This window comes from Orcinus orca, chromosome 21 (assembly GCF_937001465.1).
Source record: "Orcinus orca chromosome 21, mOrcOrc1.1, whole genome shotgun sequence".
In the NCBI taxonomy this organism is placed as follows: Eukaryota; Metazoa; Chordata; class Mammalia; order Artiodactyla; family Delphinidae; genus Orcinus; species Orcinus orca.
The window spans coordinates 2,528,943-2,549,544 of NC_064579.1; the positions used below are offsets into that span (position 1 = coordinate 2,528,943).

At 47.0% G+C, this 20,602-nt stretch overlaps 1 protein-coding gene across 4 annotated transcripts in view; it reads left to right on the forward strand.

The window, feature by feature from the left end:
* The window catches only part of PLAT (plasminogen activator, tissue type), a 249,087-nt gene that overhangs the window by 205,885 nt on the left and 22,600 nt on the right, over nucleotides 1-20,602 (forward strand). The window contains exons 1-2 of one of the 4 annotated variants that reach the window (XM_033415386.2): nucleotides 19,418-19,574; nucleotides 20,097-20,193. The exons of 1 other annotated variant lie outside the window; for it this stretch is intronic. The gene's annotated coding sequence lies outside the window, so the exon portion shown is untranslated. Of the gene's footprint in view, nucleotides 1-19,417; nucleotides 19,575-19,987; nucleotides 20,194-20,602 lie in introns of those variants that run through there. 2 more of the 4 variants (XM_033415385.2, XM_033415387.2) reach the window with 2 other exon arrangements.

Sequence of the window (20,602 nt, forward strand, 5' to 3'; positions counted from 1 at the left end):
GCTCACGGGCCTAGCCACTCCGCGGCATGTGGGATCCTCCCGGACCGGGGCACGAACCCGTGTCCCCTGCATCGGCAGGCGGACTCTCAACCACTGCGCCACCAGGGAAGCCCAGAGAGCGTGTATCTTACCCAAGGCCACGCTGCTGGCAAATTGTGGAACTAAGATTCAAAACAAGTGTGTTGACTCTGAAGCTGGTTGCTTTCCTCTGCCCCAGGCGGTGACTGTGGAGAAAGCACGGGCCCGGCCAGCAATGCAGAGACCTGTCTTCTGTGCAAAGGAGAGTGCGGGCTGCGTGCGTCCAGGGCCCGGGGCCGGGGGCCGGGGGGTTTCTGCCCTATTTCCAGGGTTAGTGCTGACACCAGGGGATTCTCCTCCACGTGCTCCATTGCAAAAGTCGCCTTGCCCTCACTCTAACCCTCTGAAGGCTGGGCAAAGGAATGAAGAAGTAGGACACAAGATAGACGTATGATGGGAATTCAGGACTGAGGTATTTGCCTCTGACTCTCAAATGTGTCACTTTACAGTTTTTCTACTCTCACTTCCTTCTTACCTATCCAACCGCCATCGCTGTTGGAAATGTACCTAGTCGACCACCAGTGCCACTAGAAGCAGGGATGGGGCAGGTGCACACGAGGGACAGAAATGGGAAGAGGAAGAAACCTGGGCAGGGGGACAGTTGATCATGTTTTCTGGACTCAGAATACAGCTGGATTCAGAATATATAAAGAATATCTCTTTAGAGGTGATTTAAGGATTGAAATGGGATTAGTGACCATTTCTGGGTACAGGTGCATAACCACATTCCTGGCGTTTCTCAAACTTAAATGTACATATGAATCACCTGGGATCTTATTAGAATCAGTATTCTGATTTAGCAGGTCCAGGGAGGGGCTTGGGGCTCCAGTCCAAGTTCACACCAGGGTAAACAGGAGCCAGATTTCTGTAAAAGACAAACCTCTGTAAAGTGGCCACAGAGGTCTTGGTGTGAAGCCAATGTGAAGAACCAAATAAAAGTTATTTGGATAAATGATACACTTTGATGTTAATTATTTAATTCACCCAGTGTCCGCTGAGGTACCCACCAAACACCTGGCAGATATAGAAGACAAAATTCCTGAGAATTACTCTCAATTTCAGAGACTGGACTCAAAAAAGAGCCCAAGTGTCCAGCAGCTAAGCAACCGCATAGACAGGGCCCAGGAAGAAGCTGTGTGGGAATCTCTGGAATTCTTGCTCTATGGCCTCGGGCACCACAGCCTGCTGCCAGGACTGGGCTCCAGGTGGGCCCCGGCCAGGGTGATGCCACAGAGCAGGAGACCCTCAGCCACAGAGGCACGCCCTCCCCCCAGGGCACTGGATTCCCCTGGCTCCCTGCCAGCCACCTGGGATGCTCCAGCCTGACCAATGGGGTGACCGGCCAGCGCCCCTTCTTAAGATCCCCTCCCTGCACTACCCACGGTTTAAATTTCTTCCAACTCTGAGAAATCTTGGCATCCTTTCCCCGCTGGCAGGGGAGGCCACAGGGGCGGGACAAGGGAAGTGGGTCCTCAGGGCTGGGACCCACGAGGGGCAGCGTGGAGAGAGCCAGGGGTCTGGCACCAAACATGTCTGCCGCTCAGGGGAGGCAGTGACTTTTGCGCAAGGGTTCCCGTCACCGAACGGGCTTAATAATGCCGACCTCACTGTGTTTTGCGAGAATGAACCTGAGATTGTTTATATAGACTATCTGGAAGTGTGCTGAGCACAGACGCCTCGGGCCTGCTTGTCCTCTCCCCCACGGCCCTGAGGACGGAGCCCCCCTGAACTGCCTGCGGCTTCTCCGGCCTCCCATCTGGCTCCCGTTCCCTCCAGTCTAATCACATTCCTGGGTTGTGGCGGCCTGACATCCTGTGCAGTGCTGACCGCAGGGCCTTTGCTCTGCCACATGCCTCCCTTTTCCAGCCAAGCTGCCCCCAGCCCAGCCCACATGGTAGCTTCAACTCTTCGGTCAGCTCAACCCTGCAAGATCTCCTTCACAAGGCCCGCTCGGTCCTGATGTCTCCTCAGTAAAAGTGCCGACTCCCCTCTGAGCCTCCCCATGCTGGGTGGTCACGTCTAGCTGGTGCGCCACCCTCTGGGGCAGGATTGGCAAACCGCAGCCCACGGGCCAAATCCAGCTCGCCACCCGGCTTGGTCCATAAAGTTGTATCGGAACCCAGCCACACTCCTGTGTGGACCACGTGGCTGCTTTCATGCTGCCATGACAGTGTTGCATAGTCACCGTGGAGACCCTATGGCCCTGGACCATTTGGCACGTTGCAGAGAAATCTGCCAGCATCTTCTCTAGTACATCCTTGTCTCCTCTCTCTAGACTGTCAGCTACCTGAGGGCAGGGCGAGTGCCACCTGCCTTTGTATCCCCAGCACGTCGCACCCTGCCTGGCACGTAGCAAGATTCTAGCCAATGTCTGAGAGATGGAAGAGTGAGCACATAAGTACTGGAATTGAGAGTCTCTGTCTTCCTTATCCCCCCGTGGAGTGGGGACCCATCGTGTGGCTTGAAAGTAGAGGCAGAGGATTTTTTGTTATTTATTTATTTATTTATTTATTTTGGGCTGCATTGGGTCTTCCTTGCTGCGCGCGGGCTTTCTCTAGTTGCGGCGAGTGGAGGCTACTCTTCGTTGTGGTGCGTGGGCTTCTCATTGTGGTGGCTTCTCTTGTCGTGGAGCACAGGCTTTAGGCACGCGGGCTCAGTAGTTGTGGCACACGGGCTCAGTAGCCGTGGCTCATGGGCTCTAGAGCGCAAGGTCAGTAGCTGTGTCGCACAGGCTTAGTTGTTCCGCAGCATGTGGGATCTTCCGGGACCAGGGCTCAAACCCATGTCCCCTGCATTGGCAGGCAGATTCTTAACCACTGCACCACCAGGGAAGCCCGAGGCAAAGGATTTTTGTGCTTGAGATGAAGTCTCCTGGACCCCAGCGAGCATATCCGAATGAAATGGTGACATAAAGTAGCTTATCTGGATGACAAAAACTCCATCTCTGCCTGTGCTTCTGAGGATGCTCCCAGGATGCCCTGGGACTGCAAAACAGAGTCCCTGGACAGGAGGACAGCGGGGAAGCTGGGCGGGAGCTCTGCTTCCGTCCGAGGAAGAGTCCACAGTCAGATTTTGTAAAGAGGGAAAACTGGAGATCAGATCAGCCTGTTGTGAAGTGGTAATGGCTTCACGCATGAAGTTGCCCTGGGCTGTCTATGCCTACTTCCGGGGAGGGTCGTATCTGAGCCTTTCTCCAGATGGGCAGCATCCTCACCCTGTAGCCATATTTAACTTTGTCTGAGTCATTTCTTTGGAGTGGCAAGGTGGATTTCGTGGTGTTCTAGAGAGAGCCCTGGACTAGGTCAAGGAGCACCGGGGACCCAGTCCTACCACCACTGGTTCAGAGACATGAAAGTGTGGAGTGTAGGCTAAGTCAAGTAGAATCCAGGGCTGCTTCTAGTTCCATAATTCTGCAAATCCGATTTATTCTCCCTTTGGTTTGGGAGTACAAGAGTCCCTTCCCGTCCATGGGACTACGGTGCCAGGGTCTCAGTGCAGACGGGCACTGGTGTGTGATCTCCGAGGCAGCGTGCTGGCCAATGCTCCTGTCTTCCTGCACCCTCTCTGCTTCTCCGCAGGCCATAGTGATAGACACACGACCCAGGCTGGGCCTGTCCCCAGGATCTTTCTGTGGTGACAAGCTATAAGGACTGTCTTCGTCCCCTGGACGCGTGGCACGCCAGTCTGAGAGGCCCTGTCACACAGAGAGAAGGGGAGAGACAGTGAGCAAAGACCAGTGTCTGCTGCCCGACAGGCCAGTTTACCGGCTACTTGTGCCAATAAATCTCCTCTGTGCTCAAGGCTGCGCACGGGACCAGACCTCCTGAGCACACAGCAGAGTCCACAGTGTTTCAGGCAGCTCAGGCCCCACGGGGCCCCCTCCCCGATGCCCTTACTGCTCTCTCTGGGGGAGTCTTCGCTGGGCGGTGCTGCGTTGTGGCTGTACAGGGGTACTCTGGAGTCAGGCTGGACTAAATCCTGGTTTGTCACTTGCTAGTTGTGTGACATGCAGCGCTTGGTGCCTCTGTTTTCTCATCTACAAAATGGGCGCGATCACAGCACCTCCCTCACAGGGCTGAACACGTGTGAAGGGCCTGACCATGGAGGTGCCGTGTAAGACATGGCTGTTAATATTCTCCCCGGGAACTCAGGCTATCTCTGTCGCAACCGAGGAAGTTTAGAGCCTTGATGGAAACCCGTGCTCCCTTCGGCGTGGCAGGGCGGGAGTGCGTGCATCAGCAATTGTGTTTAACTTTTTGTCCAACCCCAGCCAGATAGGACCACTTCAGATGCATTTTTGTTTATTGCTTTACCTTGAGTCACTTACAGGAATTCGGCAGTTGGGCACAATTTCCTGTTTAGGACACGCAGAGTGCTTAAGGGAAATGGTGCGGATTAGCCATTCCAGCCCTCCGTCCCCTGTGCCGTCTACCCCCTGCACAGCTGGATGACCCCAGGGTGGCCTGAGAAAGATCCAGGAGCTGGGTAGCCAGGTGGGGTGTGCAGAGGTAGCTGCACTGCCCTCTGCGCCTGCCCTGCCCCCACCTTCCTTTCTGACCTGTACCCTTTATGAAGGTATTTCATAGGGAGTCATAACTGAACTTATTTTTGCATAGCAAGGTCTCACCAATGATATTGGTGGGTGGATTTCATTCCCATTTTACAGATGAGGAAACTGGTCCAAGAGCTTAAGTGGCACCTGGTGAATGGCCTGGGGCCTAGTTTGATCTCTGGACCGTGTCTGCTAATAGAGGCAGTCAGAGACCCTCTGGGCAGGTGTGTTCCAGGTGTGAGCCTGTCCGTCCCACCTGCCTCCTGCTGCTTCTCTCAGGGAGAAAGTGCCAGGCGGGGCTGCCCCGCCCCCCCAGGTGGAACACATCCTGGCTGGCAGAGCATGGTTGGGGGACCCATCACTACCACCATCACCACCACCACCAAAGCGGGACTCCCAGCCCAGCGGGAGGTCAGGCTACGGGGCCAAGTTTAATGACGCTGGCAAGGGCACGCCTTTGGCATCTCTGGGGATGGAGAAAGAGTGACCCGTCCCAGGCCTGGCAGGGTGGAGGCAGGTGGGCAAGGCAAAGTCGTGTGGCAGCCTCAGCTTTTTGGCATCCATGCCCTCTTCCTGACCGGGAGGCTGGGGCCACTTCAGACCCAGGGGATTCCTGGGAGCCAAGAGGCCCGGGAGGAGACATGGGCAGTCACAGGATGCGGGGAAGCGGTCTTCTGTTCCCATCCGTGTGGGATAGGAGGAAACACAACACACAGTCTCAGGAACGTTCCATGGCGACAAGAGCCAGCTGAGCGGCTCTGCCTTGAGGACGTGGAAAGCGCCAGGTGGCATTGGTTCCAGGGAGCCACTTGGTGGGCACACCTACCACAAGAGCATCCCTCTAGCCAGCACGTCGGCTTCTGATGTGGTGTGGGTTCTGCTGGGGGCACGACAGACAAAAACATCAGCAAACTTAATCCTCACTTGAGTTGCCGCCTATAGGCGGCTGCTGTGGACTCTCTGCCTGACCACTGGCAGGTGGCCGGAGCCCTCTGCTGTGTACTGTCCTGGCTGAGCCCAGATTCTATTTCGGTTGACCTCGCTGGGCTTCCTCCGGTACCAGTGAACAATTCTGTGGCCACAGGCAAGTCTTCTCTGGGCCTCTGTCTGCTGCTCTGCAAATTGGATCTAACACCATCTCTGTCTTGCTGCTAGGCGATCACATTTGTGAACAGAAGTGATCACGTACCTGAAAGAGCTTTGTAAGAGACAAGGCACTGTATAAAATTAGTTATTATCACAATCCCGTGGTGTCTGCAAGGCCGGCTCACCCTGGAAGCATTTGGCATCTCCCTGTTTGAGCCTCCTTCCTCCCTCTGTCTCTTCTCCAAACACTCAGCATCCCCTGGGTACCACAGCCAGGAGCGGTGAGGTGGGGGACCACACTGCTGACACCACCCTGCAGGGGTAGCTTCTCCTTTCCTTCAGGGCTCAGATTACCTTTCAGTTCCCCGCAAGGTTAGGGTTAGGGAAGGTGTCTTCCCTCCCAGCTTCATGCTGCCCCATAGCCGTCCCCATTCCCCACCTCACAGTCCCCAAGTCTCCTCTCTTCTTCAGCTCCACCTATCCCAACCCCTGACTCCTTTGCCCTCTACCAGCCTGGACCCAACAGCCCATTAACACGGTGCCCATGAATGTGCTAGAAACTCTTACGCTCTTATTCTAACTCCAAGCTTGGACCTGACCATCTCAACACTCCCTCGGAGGGGCTCACTTACTCCCTTGGTTTCAAATATTATTTCTTCAGCTACAACCTCTCCTCTCCTGTGAACCCTTTGGCCGGGGGAGGGGGGGGTGTTTTTTTAAAGTTGGCATCAGAATGCTTGGTAACCTGATTATTTCTCTTTTTAAAAGTTTTTAATTTTTAAAAATTCTTTATTTTTTTTGTTGACGTGTAGTTGATTTACGATGCTGTGTTAATTTCTGCTGTACAGCAAAGGGATTCAGTTATACATATATATACATTCTTTTTCGTATTCTTTTCCATTACGGTTTATCACAGGATATTGAATATAGTTCCCTGTGCTATACAGTAAGACCTTGTTGTGTATCCATTCTCTATATAATAGTTTGCATCTGCTAATCCCAAACTCCCAATCCATCCTTCTGCCACACCCGCCTCCCCCTTGGCATCCACAAGTCTGTTCTCTATGTCTGTGAGGCTGTTTCTGTTTCATAGATAAGTTCATTTGTGTCATATTTTAGATTCCACATATAAGTGACATCAGTGTCTGACTTACTTCACTTATTATGAGAATCTCTAGGTCCATCCGTGTTGCTGCAAATGGCATTATTTCATTCTTTTGTTGGCTGAGTAACATTCCATTGTATATGTGTGCCACATCTTCTTTACCCATTCCTCTGCTGATGGACATTTATAACCTGATTATTTCTTCACTTTCCAAAGTAATTTCCCTATTAGCCCAAACACATCAGCTAGTACCTTGAGAACGGGTGGGTCTCTGCCCTTGACCAGTTGCAGTTGTGATGTGATGACAGGTAGGTGGATCCGTGCTCACAAAGGTCTTTCTTTCGAATTGGAGGATAGGTCAGATTATTCCAATCAACAAGTGCGTGTTCAGTGTTCGGTGTTCTGGCAGCTTCCCTCAATTTCTAATAAAAGCTGTGGACTGAGCCATGCCTGAACCACACAGTGAGATAGGACAAGCGACATTTGGGATGTGATTAAAGCCATCAATCTAAAATCAAACAGGAAACCCTGTACCCCACTGATAAAGGGGAGCTGGGAAAAAAATCTGATGTCAGGTTTGTTGGGATTGGTGCAAACGCCTCACAGGGGAAAGAAATGTACAGTCAGTCAGGATGAGTTAAAAGAGCATCTCCTAGAAAACACATCACTTCCCTGGGGTGGAGGAGATGGGCACTGGAGGCCCCACCAGAGCTGAATTCACCAGGCAAAAATGCTCGACTCAGGAAGAGGCCGTGGGCAGGGAATCCTATGACGCTGTAGCGGGAGGGGTCCAGCGGAAACAGAGTGTTCCTGTCACCCTGGACACATGCAGCTCCCCCACGATGATCAGAACTGACGTGGACTGCCTCGCCCACGTAACTGTGTCGTGTGAGTGCGTGGGAGGTGAGGAGGGCGTTGGCCCCCTCTGCGGGCCTGTCCCAGAATCACAAGGACCCGACACTGTGGGGTCAGCTCGTGGGCAGATCCATATCCACTTAGTTTGGTTATAGCTGCTGTAGTTATTTCCAAACAAAAAGGAAATGACCAGAAAGGCTGAAAGGAAACAAATCAAATGTAGGCTTCCAATGAGGCCTCAGGCTTGGGTGGCGCTGGATATAGTAGGACAACACTGCCAAGCATCACCTACCTACACAGCGCCTCCAACGGTCACTTCTGAGTGTCCTCAGGTTTAAAGTTAAGCTCCTTTAGGTAAACTTAATGGACCACAGACACCCTTACAATCCTAAGAGGCTGATAGAATCCTTACAGATATGGATTAGATGGGATAGATGTGCATATAAGTAGAAGGCAGTGGATGGTTTCCCAGACCAGTTAATCTCTGCCAAAAAACCATAAAAACTGGATTTGTAGTGTCATTTGAGGAAAATATTCAAACGTTAGAGATTACTACAGGTCAACTGAAATCAACTGATAAAACATAGGCTTTATATCCATCTCTTTCAGATGTAATCTTGCCGTATTTAAAATCAATTTAAAAAGTAATCTTAGAGGGCTTCCCTGGTGGCGCAGTGGTTGAGAGTCCGCCTGCCGATGCAGGGGACACGGGTTCGTGCCCCGGTCTGGGAAGATCCCACATGCCGCGGAGCGGCTGGGCCCGTGAGCCATGGCCGCTGAGCCTGCGCGTCCGGAGCCTGTGCTCCGCAAAGGGAGAGGCCACGACAGTGAGAGGCCCGTGTACAGCAAAAAAAAATTAAAAAAAAATAAAAAAGTAATCTTAGAGCTAAAATTTCTTGTTTACAATTTGTCAAATGTGTATACATGCATATAATATTATTATATAATTTTATATCAGAGATGGCCATCTTTTGCAGTTTCAAGTAAATATTTCTAAAATTAATAAACATTTTTAGAGAAGTTTTATTTACAGAAAAATGAAGCAGAAAATAGTTTTCCCATATACTCTTCTCTTCCTGCATTATTATCTTACATTTAGTGTGGTACTATTGTTTTTAAAAGAAAAACATCATTAGCATTGATTTTTTTCATAAGTGTGACACTCCTACTGCTTCAAAGACAGTTTGAGAAAATTTGAGGTAGAAAAAAGAGGGAGAGGTTTTCCCCTACAAAGCGTTTTCCATTTGAGGAAAGATATAAGAGGGACGAAGCTGCAAAAACAAATTTATGAAATGGCTTATGAAATCACCCATAGCATGTCATCGGCCTGAGAGCTTTTTCTTTCCCGTGCTGTCTTACTTGAGTCAAATAACAACCCTGTGAATTTACAGCTCTCATCTGAAACAGAAAGAAGCTAAAGCTCAGGCAAACTGGCCACAGTGGTGCAACTGATTTCAGAGGAAAAAGGGTGAAATTTCTGATTTACACCCACAGGTTCTCACCACAGAGGCACACCTCACATGTCACAGGGAGGACAGCTCACAGGGGCACAGTGGACACATGCTTATTTAAAGACTCCTGAGGGCTTCCCTGGTGGCGCAGTGGTTGAGAGTCCACCTGCCGATGCAGGGGACACGGGTTCATGCCCCGGTCCGGGAAGATCCCACGTGTCGCGGAGTGGCTGGGCCCGTGAGCCATGGCCGCTGAGCCTGCGCGTCCGGAGCCTGTGCTCCGCAACAGGAGAGGCCGCAACAGTGAGAGGCCCGCGTACCGCAAAAAGGAAAAAAAAAAAAAGACTCCTGAAAGGCCGAAACTAGGGGTTATGTTTCAAACTCAATTTTTTAGGGATGGAAAGGTCTTTTTTTTTTTTCCGGTATGTGGGCCTCTCACTGTTGTGGCCTCTCCCGTTGCGTAGCACAGGCTCCGGACGCGCAGGCTCAGTGGCCATGGCTCACAGGCCCAGCCGCTCCGCGGCATGTGGGATCTTCCCAGACCGGGGCACGAACCCGTGTCCCCTGCATCGGCCGGCGGACTCTCAACCAGTAGCGCCACCAGGGAAACCCCCCTCTTTTTTTAAAATTAAAGTAGGGTTGATGTACAGTGGTGGGTTAGTTTCTGCTGTACATCAAAGTGACTCAATTATACATATACATACATTCTTTTGTGTATTCTTTTCCAGTATGGCTTATCACAGGATACTGAATATAGTTCCCTGTGCTCTACAGTAGGACCTTGTTGTTTAATCATTCTCTATATAATAGTTTGCATCTGCTAATCCCAAACTCCCAGTCCATCCCCCCCACCCGCCTCCCCCTTGGCAACCACAAGTCTGTCCTCTATGTCTGTGACTCTGTTTCTGTTTCATAGGTAAGTTCATTTGTGTCATATTTTAGATTCCACGTATAAGTGGTATCATGGTATTTTCTCTCTCTTTCTGATGGGACAGAAAGTTCTGTTTTAGAGAATCAAGAGGCTAACCTGAGCAAGTCGATTCCCTCCAGGAAGGAATTGATTAAACAAGAGATGTATTCTAGGAGTGTTTGAACACATTCATGGGTAACTCCATAACTTTCCATAACAGATTAAGGAAAATTCCTAACCCTCTGGCACACAAGCCTGCCTCCTCTTGACCAGGCCCGCCCTTCCATTGCCCGAGTCAGAGAGAAACGGCTGGTCGCACTCAGACTAGCCTGGATCCAGTGCAAAGTCAGTAAGTCTCTTTTTATTAAAGCAATTTCAAAGTATTAAAAACAATGCATCAAAAATTACAGCACTCCAGGGACTTCCCTGGTGGCGCAGTGGTTAAGAATCCGCCTGCCAACGCAAGGGACATGGGTTCGATCCCTCGTCCGGGAAGATCCCACATGCTGCGGAGCAACTAAGCCCGTGCGCCACAACTACTGAGCCTGCGCTGTAAAGCCCGCGAGCCACAACTGCTGAGCCCATGTGCCACAACTACTGAAGACCGCGTGCCTAGAGGCCATGCTCCACAACAAGAGAAGCCACGGCAATGGGAAGCCTGCACACCACAATGAGGCGTGACCCCTACTCGCCGCAACCAGAGAAAAGCTCGTGCTCAGCAAGGCAGACCCAGCACAGCCAAAAATAAAATAAATAAAGATTAAAAAAAAAAAAAGAATCCGCCTGCCAATGCAGGGGCACAGGTTTGAGCCCTGGTCCAGAAAGATCCCACATGCTTCAGAGCAACTAAGCCCGTGCGCCACAACTACTGAGCCTGTATTCTACAGCCCACAAGCCACAACTACTGAGCCCATGTGCCACAACTACTGAAGCCCGCACTCCTAGAGCCTGTGCTCCACAACAAGAGAAGCCACCGCAATGAGAAGCCAGTGCACCGCAACAATGAGTAGCCCCTGCTCACCGCAAGAGAAAGCCTGCACATAATGAAGACCCAACACAGCCAAAAATAAATAAATTAATAATAATAACAACAGCACTCCATAATGAGAACCTGCTGTATAGCACAGGGAACTCCACTTCGCTGTACAGCAGAAACGAACACAGCATTGTAAAATAAATATACCTCAATTTAAAAAAATTAAAAAATTAAAAATAATAATAATGCATCAATTTTGGCTCATTCATTGTGACAAATGTACCATACTAATTTAATATGCTAATAGGAACAGTAGGTGCAGGGAATATGATACATTCTCATTTTTTCTGTAAATTTAACACTGTTCTAAAAATAAAGTTTATTTTTTAAAATGTAAAAAGAAAGAAATAACAGCACTCCACTTTTGATCTTTTCCCAATCTTTATTACACTCATATGTGGTGCTTACATAGTTTATATCATAGTTCATATACAAATTTGTTTTCTACTTTTTCGGGTAAGGTAATTTATGATTGATTTTGATATTCTATACAATTACACTATAGTCATGATAATGGCTACACAGTGTTGCATTATACTGACATATTATATAGGACTCTTCCCCTATTTTTGGACATATATCATTTTCAGTGTTTAGATACTCAGGATAATATCTTGCACATATTGTTTTCTTGTATGGGAATTTAAATTTTTTATTTCATTGGGCTAAATATTCAGAAGTAGAATTAGTACTCCAAGAGAATAATTCAGTTTTTACCTATTTATTTTGAAGTAATTTCAAACTTAAAGAAAAGTTGCAAGAGTAGGTCAAAGAACTTGCAACCTGGTGAATGATTCTTAACAAGAGCAACCATTTTTAAGGGCACTTTCCAGGCATTGAGCCTGTCCTATTCAGCAGGTCACCAGGACAGCTGACCAATGTGAGAGCCTGGTCTGGATGACGGCATAGAAAGGACACATCCAATGATACCGTGTCAAATCCATTGTGATTTTTACCCCATCCCTGAAAAACCAGATGGCTACCCAAATTAAACCTTCTTAGGGATAGCCTCATCCACCAGAGGGCAGACAGCAGAAGCAAGAAGAACTACAATCCTGCAGACTGTGAAACGAAAACCACATTCACAGAAAGATAGACAAAATGAAAAGGCAGAGGACTATGTACCAGATGAAGGAACAAGATAAACCCCAGAAAAACAACTAAATGAAGTGGAGATAGGCAAGCTTCCTGAAAAAGAATTAAAAATAATGATAGTGGGGCTTCCCTGGTGGCGCAGTGGTTGAGAGTCTGCCTGCCAATGCAGGGGTCACGGGTTCGTGCCCCGGTCCGGGAGGATCCCACATGCCGCGGAGTGGCTGGGCCAGTGAGCCACGGCCGCTGAGCCTGCGTGTCCGGAGCCTGTGCTCCACAACGGGAGAGGCCGCAGCGGTGAGAGGCCTGCGTACCACAAAAAAAAAAAAAAAAAAAAAAAAATGATAGTGAAGATGATCCAGGACCTCGGAAAAAGAATGGAGGCAAAGATCGAGATGATGCAAGAAATGTTTAACAAAGACCTAGAAGAATTAAAGAACAAACAAACAGAGATGAACAATACAATAACTGAAATGAAAACTACACTAGAGGGAATCAATAGCAGAATAAGTGAGGCAGAAGAATGGATAAGTGACCTGGAAGACAGAATGGTGGAATTCACTGCCGCAGAACAGGATAAAGAAAAAAGAATGAAAAGAAATGAAGACTGCCTAAGAGACCTCTGGGACAACATTAAACACACCAACATTTGCGTTATAGGGGTACCAGAAGGAGAAGAGTGAGAGAAAGGACCTGAGAAAATATTTGAAGAGATTATAGTCAAAAACTTCCCTAACATGGGAAAGGAAATAGCCACCCAAGTCCAGGAAGCACAGAGAGTCCCAGGCAGGATAAACCCAAAGAGAAACATGCCTAGACACATAGTAATCAAAATGAAAAAAATTAAAGACAAATTATTAAAAGCAAAAAGGGAAAAGCGACAAATAACATACAAGGGAACTCCCATAAGGTTAACAGCTGATTTCTCAGCAGAAACTCTACAAGCCAGAAGGGAGTGGCACGGTATATTTAAAGTGGTGAAAGGGAAGAACCTACAGCCAAGATTACTCTACCCGGGAGGATCTCATTCAGATTCGATGGAGAAATCAAAAGCTTTACAGACAAGCAAAATCTAAGAGAATTCAGCACCACCAAACCAGCTCTACAACAAATGCTAAAGTTATTTCTCTAAGTGGGAAACACAAGAGAAGAAAAGAACCTACAAAAATAAACCCCAAACAATTAAGAAAATGGTAATAGGAACATACATATCGATAATTAACTTAAGTGTGAATGGATTAAATGCTCCAACCAAAAGACACAGACTTGCTGAAGGGATACAAAAACAAGACCAATCTATATGCTGTCTACAAGACACCCACTTCAGACCTAAGGACACATACAGACTGAGAGAGAGGGGATGGAAAAAGATATTCCATGCAGATGGAAATGAAAAGAAAGCTGGAGAAGCAATACTCGTATCAGATAAAATAGACTTTAAAATAAAGAATGTTACAAGAGACAAGGAAGGACACTAAATAATGATCAAGGGATCAATCCAAGAAGAAGATAGAAAAATTATAAATATATATGCACCCAATATAGGAGCACCTCAATACATAAGTCAAATGCTAACAGCTATAAAAGAGGAAATCGACAGTGACACAATAATAGTGGGGGATTTTAACACCTCACTTACACCAATGGACAGATCATCCAGATGGAAAATTAATAAGGAAACACAAGCTTTAAATGACACAACAGACCAGATAGATTTAACTGATATCTATAGGATATTCCATCAAAAAACAGCAGATTACACTTTCTTCTCAAGTGCACACGGAACATTCTCCAGGATATCTTGAGTCACAAATCAAGCCTTGGTAAATTTAAGAAAATTGAAATCATATCGAGCATCTTTTCTGACCAAAACACTATGAGATTAGAAATCAATTACAGGGGAAAAAATGTAAAAAACACAAGCACATGGAGGCTAAGCAATATGCTACTAAATAACCAAGAGAGGGCTTCCCTGGTGGCACAGTGGTTAAGAATCCGCCTGCCAAGTCGGGGGACACGGGTTCGAGCCCTGGGCCAGGAAGATCCCACATGCTGCGGAGCAACGAAGCCCGTGCGCCACAACTACTGAGCCTGCACTCAAGAGCCTGTGAGCCACAACTACTGAGCCCATGTGCCACAACTACTGAAGCCCGTGCGCCTAGAGCCCATTCTCTGCAACAAGAAGCCACCGCATGAGTAGCCCCGGCTCGCTGTGACCAGAGGAATGCCCGCACACAGCAACAAAGACCCAAAACAGCCAAAAATAAAATAAATAAAAATTTAAAAAAATAACCAAGAGACCACTGAAGAAATCAAAGAGGAAATCAAAAAATACCTAGAAACAAATGACAATGAAAACATGACAACCCAAAGCCTATGGGATGCAGCAAAAGCAGTTCTAAGAGGGAAGTTTATAGCAATACAATCCTACTCAAGAAACAAGAAAAATCTCAAATCAACAATCTACCCTTACACCTAAAGGAACTAGAGAAAGAAGAACAAACAAAACCTAAAGTTAGTAGAAGGAAAGAAATCATAAAGATCAGAGCAGAAATAATGAAATAGAAACAAAAAAACAGTAGCAAAGATCAATAAAACTAAAAGCTGGTTCTTTGAGAAGATAAACAAAATTGATAAACCCTTAGCCAGACTCATCAAGAAAAAGAAGGAGAGGACTCAAATCAATAAAATTAGAAATGAAAAAGAAGTTACAACAGACACCACAGAAATACAAAGCATCCTAAGAGACTACTACAAGCAACTCTATGCCAATAAAATGGACAACCTAGAAGAAATGGACAATTCTTAGAAATGTATAACCTTCCAAGACTGAACCAGGAAGATAGAAAATATGAACAGACCAATCACAAGTAATGAAATTGAAACTATGATTAAAAATCTGCTAAGAAACAAAAGTCCAAGACCAGATGGCTTCACAGGGGAATTCTATCAAACATTTAGAGAAGAGCTAACACCCATCCTTCTCAAACTCTTCCAAAAAATTGCAGAGGAAGGAACCCCCCCAAATTCATTCTACGAGGTCACCATCACCTTGATACCAAAAGCAGACAAAAATACTACAAAAAAAGAAAATTGCACACCATACAAAAATCCTCAACAAAATACTTGCAAACAGAATCCAACAACACATTAAAAGGATCATATGCCATGATCAAGTGGGACTTATCCCAGAGATGCAAGGATTCTTCAATATATGCAAATCAATCAATATGATACACCATATTAACAATTGAAGAATAAAAACCATATTTTTTATGCTTCTGATCATCTCAATAGATGCAGAAAAAGCTTTTGACAAAATTCAACACCGATTTATGATAAAAACTCTCCAGAAAGTAGGCATAGAGGGAACCTACCTCAACATAATAAAGGCCATATATGACAAACCCATAGCAAACACCATTCGCAATGGTGAAAAACTGAAAGCATTTCCTCTAAGATCAGGAAAAAGACAAGAATGTGCACTCTCACCACTATTATTCAACATAGTTTTGGAAGTCCTAGCCACAACAATCAGAGAAGAAAAAGAAATAAAAGGAATACAAATTGGAAAAGAAGAAGTAAAACTGTCACTGTTTGCAGATGACATGATACTATACATAGAAAATCCTAAAGATGCTACCAGAAAACTACTAGAGCTAGTCAATGAATTTGGTAAAGTTTCAGGATACAAAATTAATGCACAGAAATCTCTTGCATTTCTATACACTAATGATGAAAAATCTGAAAGCAAAATTAAGGAAACACTCCCATTTACCATTGCAACAAAAAGAATAAAATACCTAGGAATAAACCTACTTAGGGAGACAAAAGACCTATATGCAGAAAACTATAAGACACTGATAAAAGAAATGAAAGATGACACAAACAGATGGAGAGATATACCATGTTCTTGGACTGGATGAATCAACATTGTGAAAATGACTATACTACCCAAAGCAATCTACAGATTCACTGCAATCCCTATCAAATGACCAATGGCATTTTTTACAGAAACAGAACAAAAAAATCTTCAAATTTGTATGGAGACACAAAAGACCCCGAATAGCCAAAGGAATCTTGAGGGGAAAAAATGGAGCTGGAGGAATCAGACTCCCTAACTTCAGACTATCCTACAAAGCTACAGTAATCAAGACAATATGGTACTGGCACAAAGACCGAAATATAGATCAATGGAACAGGATAGAAAGCCCAGAGGTAAACCCACGCACCCATGGTCAACTAATCTATGACAAAAGAGGCAAGAATATACAGTAGACAAAAGACAGTCTCTTTAATAAATGGTGCTGGGAAAACTGGACAGCTACGTGTAAAAGAATGAAATTAGAACACTTCCTAACACCATACACAAAAATAAACTCAAAATGGATTAAAGACCTAAATTTAATACCGGACACTATAAAAATCTTAGTGGAAAACATAGGAAGAACACTCTTTGACATAAATCACAGCAAGATCTTTTTTGACCCATCTCCTAGAGTAATGGAAATAAAAAGAAAAATAAACAAATGGAACCTAATGAAACTTAAAAGCTTTATACAGCAAAGGAAACTATAAACAAGAGGAAAGGACAACTCTCAGAATGGGAGAAAATATTTACAAGCGAATCAACGGACAAAGCCTTAATCTCCAAAATATATAAACAGCTCATGCAGCTCAATATTAAAAGAACAAACAACCCAATCAAAAAACAGGTAGAAGACCTAAATAGACATTTCTCCAAAGAAGACATACAGATGGCCAAGAGGCACATGATAAGCTGCTCAACATCACTAATTATTAGAGAAATGCAAATCAAAACTACAATGAGGTATCACCTCACACCGGTTAGAATGGCATCATCAGAAAATCTACAAACAATAAATGCTGGAGAGGGTGTGAGGAAAGGGAACCCTCTTGCACTGTTGGTGGCAATGTAAATTGTTAGTGTCACTATGGAGAACAGTATGGAGGTTCCTCAAAAAACTAAAAATAGAATTACCATATGACCCAGCAATCCCACTACTGGGGATATACCCAGAGAAAACCATAATTCAAAAAGACACTTGCACCCCAATGTCCATTGCAGCACTATTTACAATAGCCAGGTCATGGAAGCAACCTAAATGCCTATTTACAGATGAAGGGATAAAGAAGAAGTGGTACATATATACAATGGAATATTACTCAGCCATAAAAAGGAACAAAACTGGGTCATTTGTAGAGACGCGGATGGACCTAGAGACTGTCATACAGAGTGAAGTAAGTCAGAAAGAGAAAAACAAATATCATATATTAACGCATATATGTGGAATCTAGAAAAAATGGTACAGATGAACCAGTTTGCAAGGCAGAAATAGAGACACAGCTGGAGAGAACAAACGTATGGACACCATGGGGGAAGTGGGGTGGTGGTGGTGGTGGTATGAAATGGGAGATTGGGACTGACATGTATACACTAATATGTATAAAATAGATTAATAAGAACCTGCTGTATTAAAAAAAAAACTTCTTAGATTGTACACAACATCTCTGTCTTCTGGTGCCAGACCACCTTGTCATAAGCCTCTTGTCTGTCTCTCTTTTCTTTGAGTTTCCAGACATCACATCATTTCTTACTCAGCTGATTGGGGTCTCAGCGAGGTCCTTGTTTTTGTGCCCATCCCTGGATCCACTTGGGTGGTAAGGGGTCGGGGGCTGGTGACTCATGATGCTGCAGAGGAGGGGGCCACAGCAGAAACAGCATCTGCTGGGAAAGCCCCGGAGGAATTCTGTAGGAATACTTCCTTCCAGTTTCCCTGTACCCAGTTGGTCTCCGTGTTATCTGGGCCTGGGCTTCATCTCTCTTCCTTGAAAGCAAAGGCCTTTGATACAATTTTCTCAGGATGTGATTTCACCAAAATTTATTTTCATTTCTTCATTTTTTTTTCCACAGGAATCTTGTGACTAAAATCAATGCTCCCATTGTCATCATAGCAGCCTCCCTACTCCCACTTTCCCCAGAATCCAGGAAAGAGAAAAACACTCTCATGCTAATAGGAACACAAAGGCCCGTTCCTAGGACCAGAATATTAACTGGTCTGAGTCATTTGGTTGTGTTTCAACAAAGCTCCGGGGGGCACCTGCTGGTGACCAGAAAACTCTCTCCTTTCAATCCACAGCTCTTGGTCCACCTCAAGACCCCATACGTACTATTCCATTGTATATATGTACTAAGGGATCATGTTACTAAAGGTGAAATTGCAGGCACCCTGGCAGGGGTGGGGGCAGAATGGGGGGGAGGACTCTCCCTACCCCCTCTTTAATCACATCCTGCCCCTCATCCCCTCCCCAGTAGGGTCTCTGCCCTGGCTTTCTGAGCCCTTACCCAGACTGCTGTCTCTATGTGATCTAAGCATTTAAATGGAATCATTCATCCTCTACAGGAGCCCAAATTAAAGTCCTATTACCACCTCCCTTCCACCCTGCTGAATAGAAATGGCAAAAAAAAAACAAAAAACAAAAACCCTCCAAGCATCATCATGGCAAAGCATGTTGCAGGAAAGTAGACCGTCTCGAGGCACAGCCCCTTCCCACTGCTGCAGCTTATCCGATGCTTGTCTGCGGATCATGCTTATGCGCAGCCAGTGTACCTGACTGGGTCCCCCATCGCCCCTTTCCTGTAACAGCCATTGGCGGACCTATGGCTTGATAAAAATACGGAAAAACAGTTCAACATTGTCCACGACTGACTTATTGTCCCACTGTTCAAGCAGCTCTCATCACTTGACAAATATGAGCATGGTTAGGACCAGAATACAGGACAGCCGGCCAGTCACCCCACGCTTTCCTCATCCAGCCTCCTGCGCCCTCTCTGGCATCCTTTCTCTTACTTCTCTCTCACCATAATGGTGCCTGGTTCTGGCTAGACATCGACATGACACATGCCGCCGACTGCACCCTGGGATGTGCCAGGGATCTCGTGTGCAGTGTCTCTCTCTAATCCATACATGACCTCAGATGCGAAAGTTCAGCGTAATTGAAAAACTTGACTGAGGTCACATCCCTCATTCCTGATAGAGCTGATTCAAGCATCGCGCTTTCCCCTACACGGTGCCCTCTTATTTATGAGTCCTCTGCAAGGGGTTACCGAGCCCAACGGGGGCATTTACATTTAAGAACAAACTCCAGAACACTGAAACGCTTCCCCGGTGTCGGGGGTGGGGGGGGAGGGGTGGAATTTCCGGCGTGCGCAGCCACGTTTAGGCAGAGCGTCGGCTCAGCGCCCCAACCTGTATCCACAGCCCAGCTGGAGAGCTCGGGAGCCGAAAAGACCTCAGCGACCACGGATTCACTTTACAGAATGATTTCCCCCAAGATGACAGACCTGGGGAGTGGCTGATTCCAGGCTGCGGCACTTTCCACTGCAGGTGAGGAGGTGGAACCCACCCACCTGTTACCTGTGTCCCCACCTGGGTCCCCACCCGCCAGGTGCTCCAGCTCTGGCATTTCCTCTGCCCGGAGGGCGGCCGGTCCACCAGTCTAGCCGTTCCGACCTCTTGTGTCCGGAGCGGCAGAGTTACGGCTGGAGATTCCAGAAGAACCCTGTCCCCTCCGCGTGTGTTTGCTTAGAATTGTAAACGCCTGTTTTCCCAGTGGGGGTCTTAGAGCTAGCAGATCCTCAGAGTCCCTTTAGGAGTTCGAGACTCGGATTCTTCAGGTCCCGTCCAACTCCCAAATTGCTATGATTCAAAGATCAGAACCGTGAATAATCAGCCTGGCCTCAAGCCAGGATGGGCAGTGCTGCTTTCATGGAACTTCCTCCCCCTCTTTATATAAACAGGCCCGCCCCGGTTTGGCTCCTGTGGCGTTGTCCGCTGGGCATCCTCCCGCCACAGAGAAGCCCGCCCACCCGGAGCCACCGACCCCACCCCCTGCCTTGAAATTTAAAGGAGGCGGGAGCTGTGCAGGGGCAGCAGAGCCGAGGTCCTGCAGAGCCTGGGGCTGAAGAGGACGCTCTCGGAGGAGGGGAGAAGGCTCGCGGCGGTGGTAGGTTGGATTCTGTGCTTCTCTGTACCCCAGCTTCTGTTCTCTCTCTTAAAAGTCTTTCTGAGCCGATGAAGGAATGTCTACACCGAAGGGCCGACTTTGTAATTCAGGCCAAAAGGGGATTAGCTAGAATCCTCGTCCAGGGGCAGATTTCTTTTTGAATGTGCATCTCGTTGGGATGGACTGAAGTGTTTGCAGGGGCCAGGTCGTCAGGGGAAGAGAGAGGATAGAACGGTTGTGTTTCCTGGAGAGGAAATCTCTGCTTGCAAAGGGGAAAGTGAAAAGAATGATACAAAAATGCTCTGAATAGTCAATGGGCACACCTTATGACTCACGGGCAAGAAATGTGAAATGGGCTGATGGGGTCAGAGCTGGGAGGGTCCCTGGGGGGCAGGGTCTGAGCCCATGG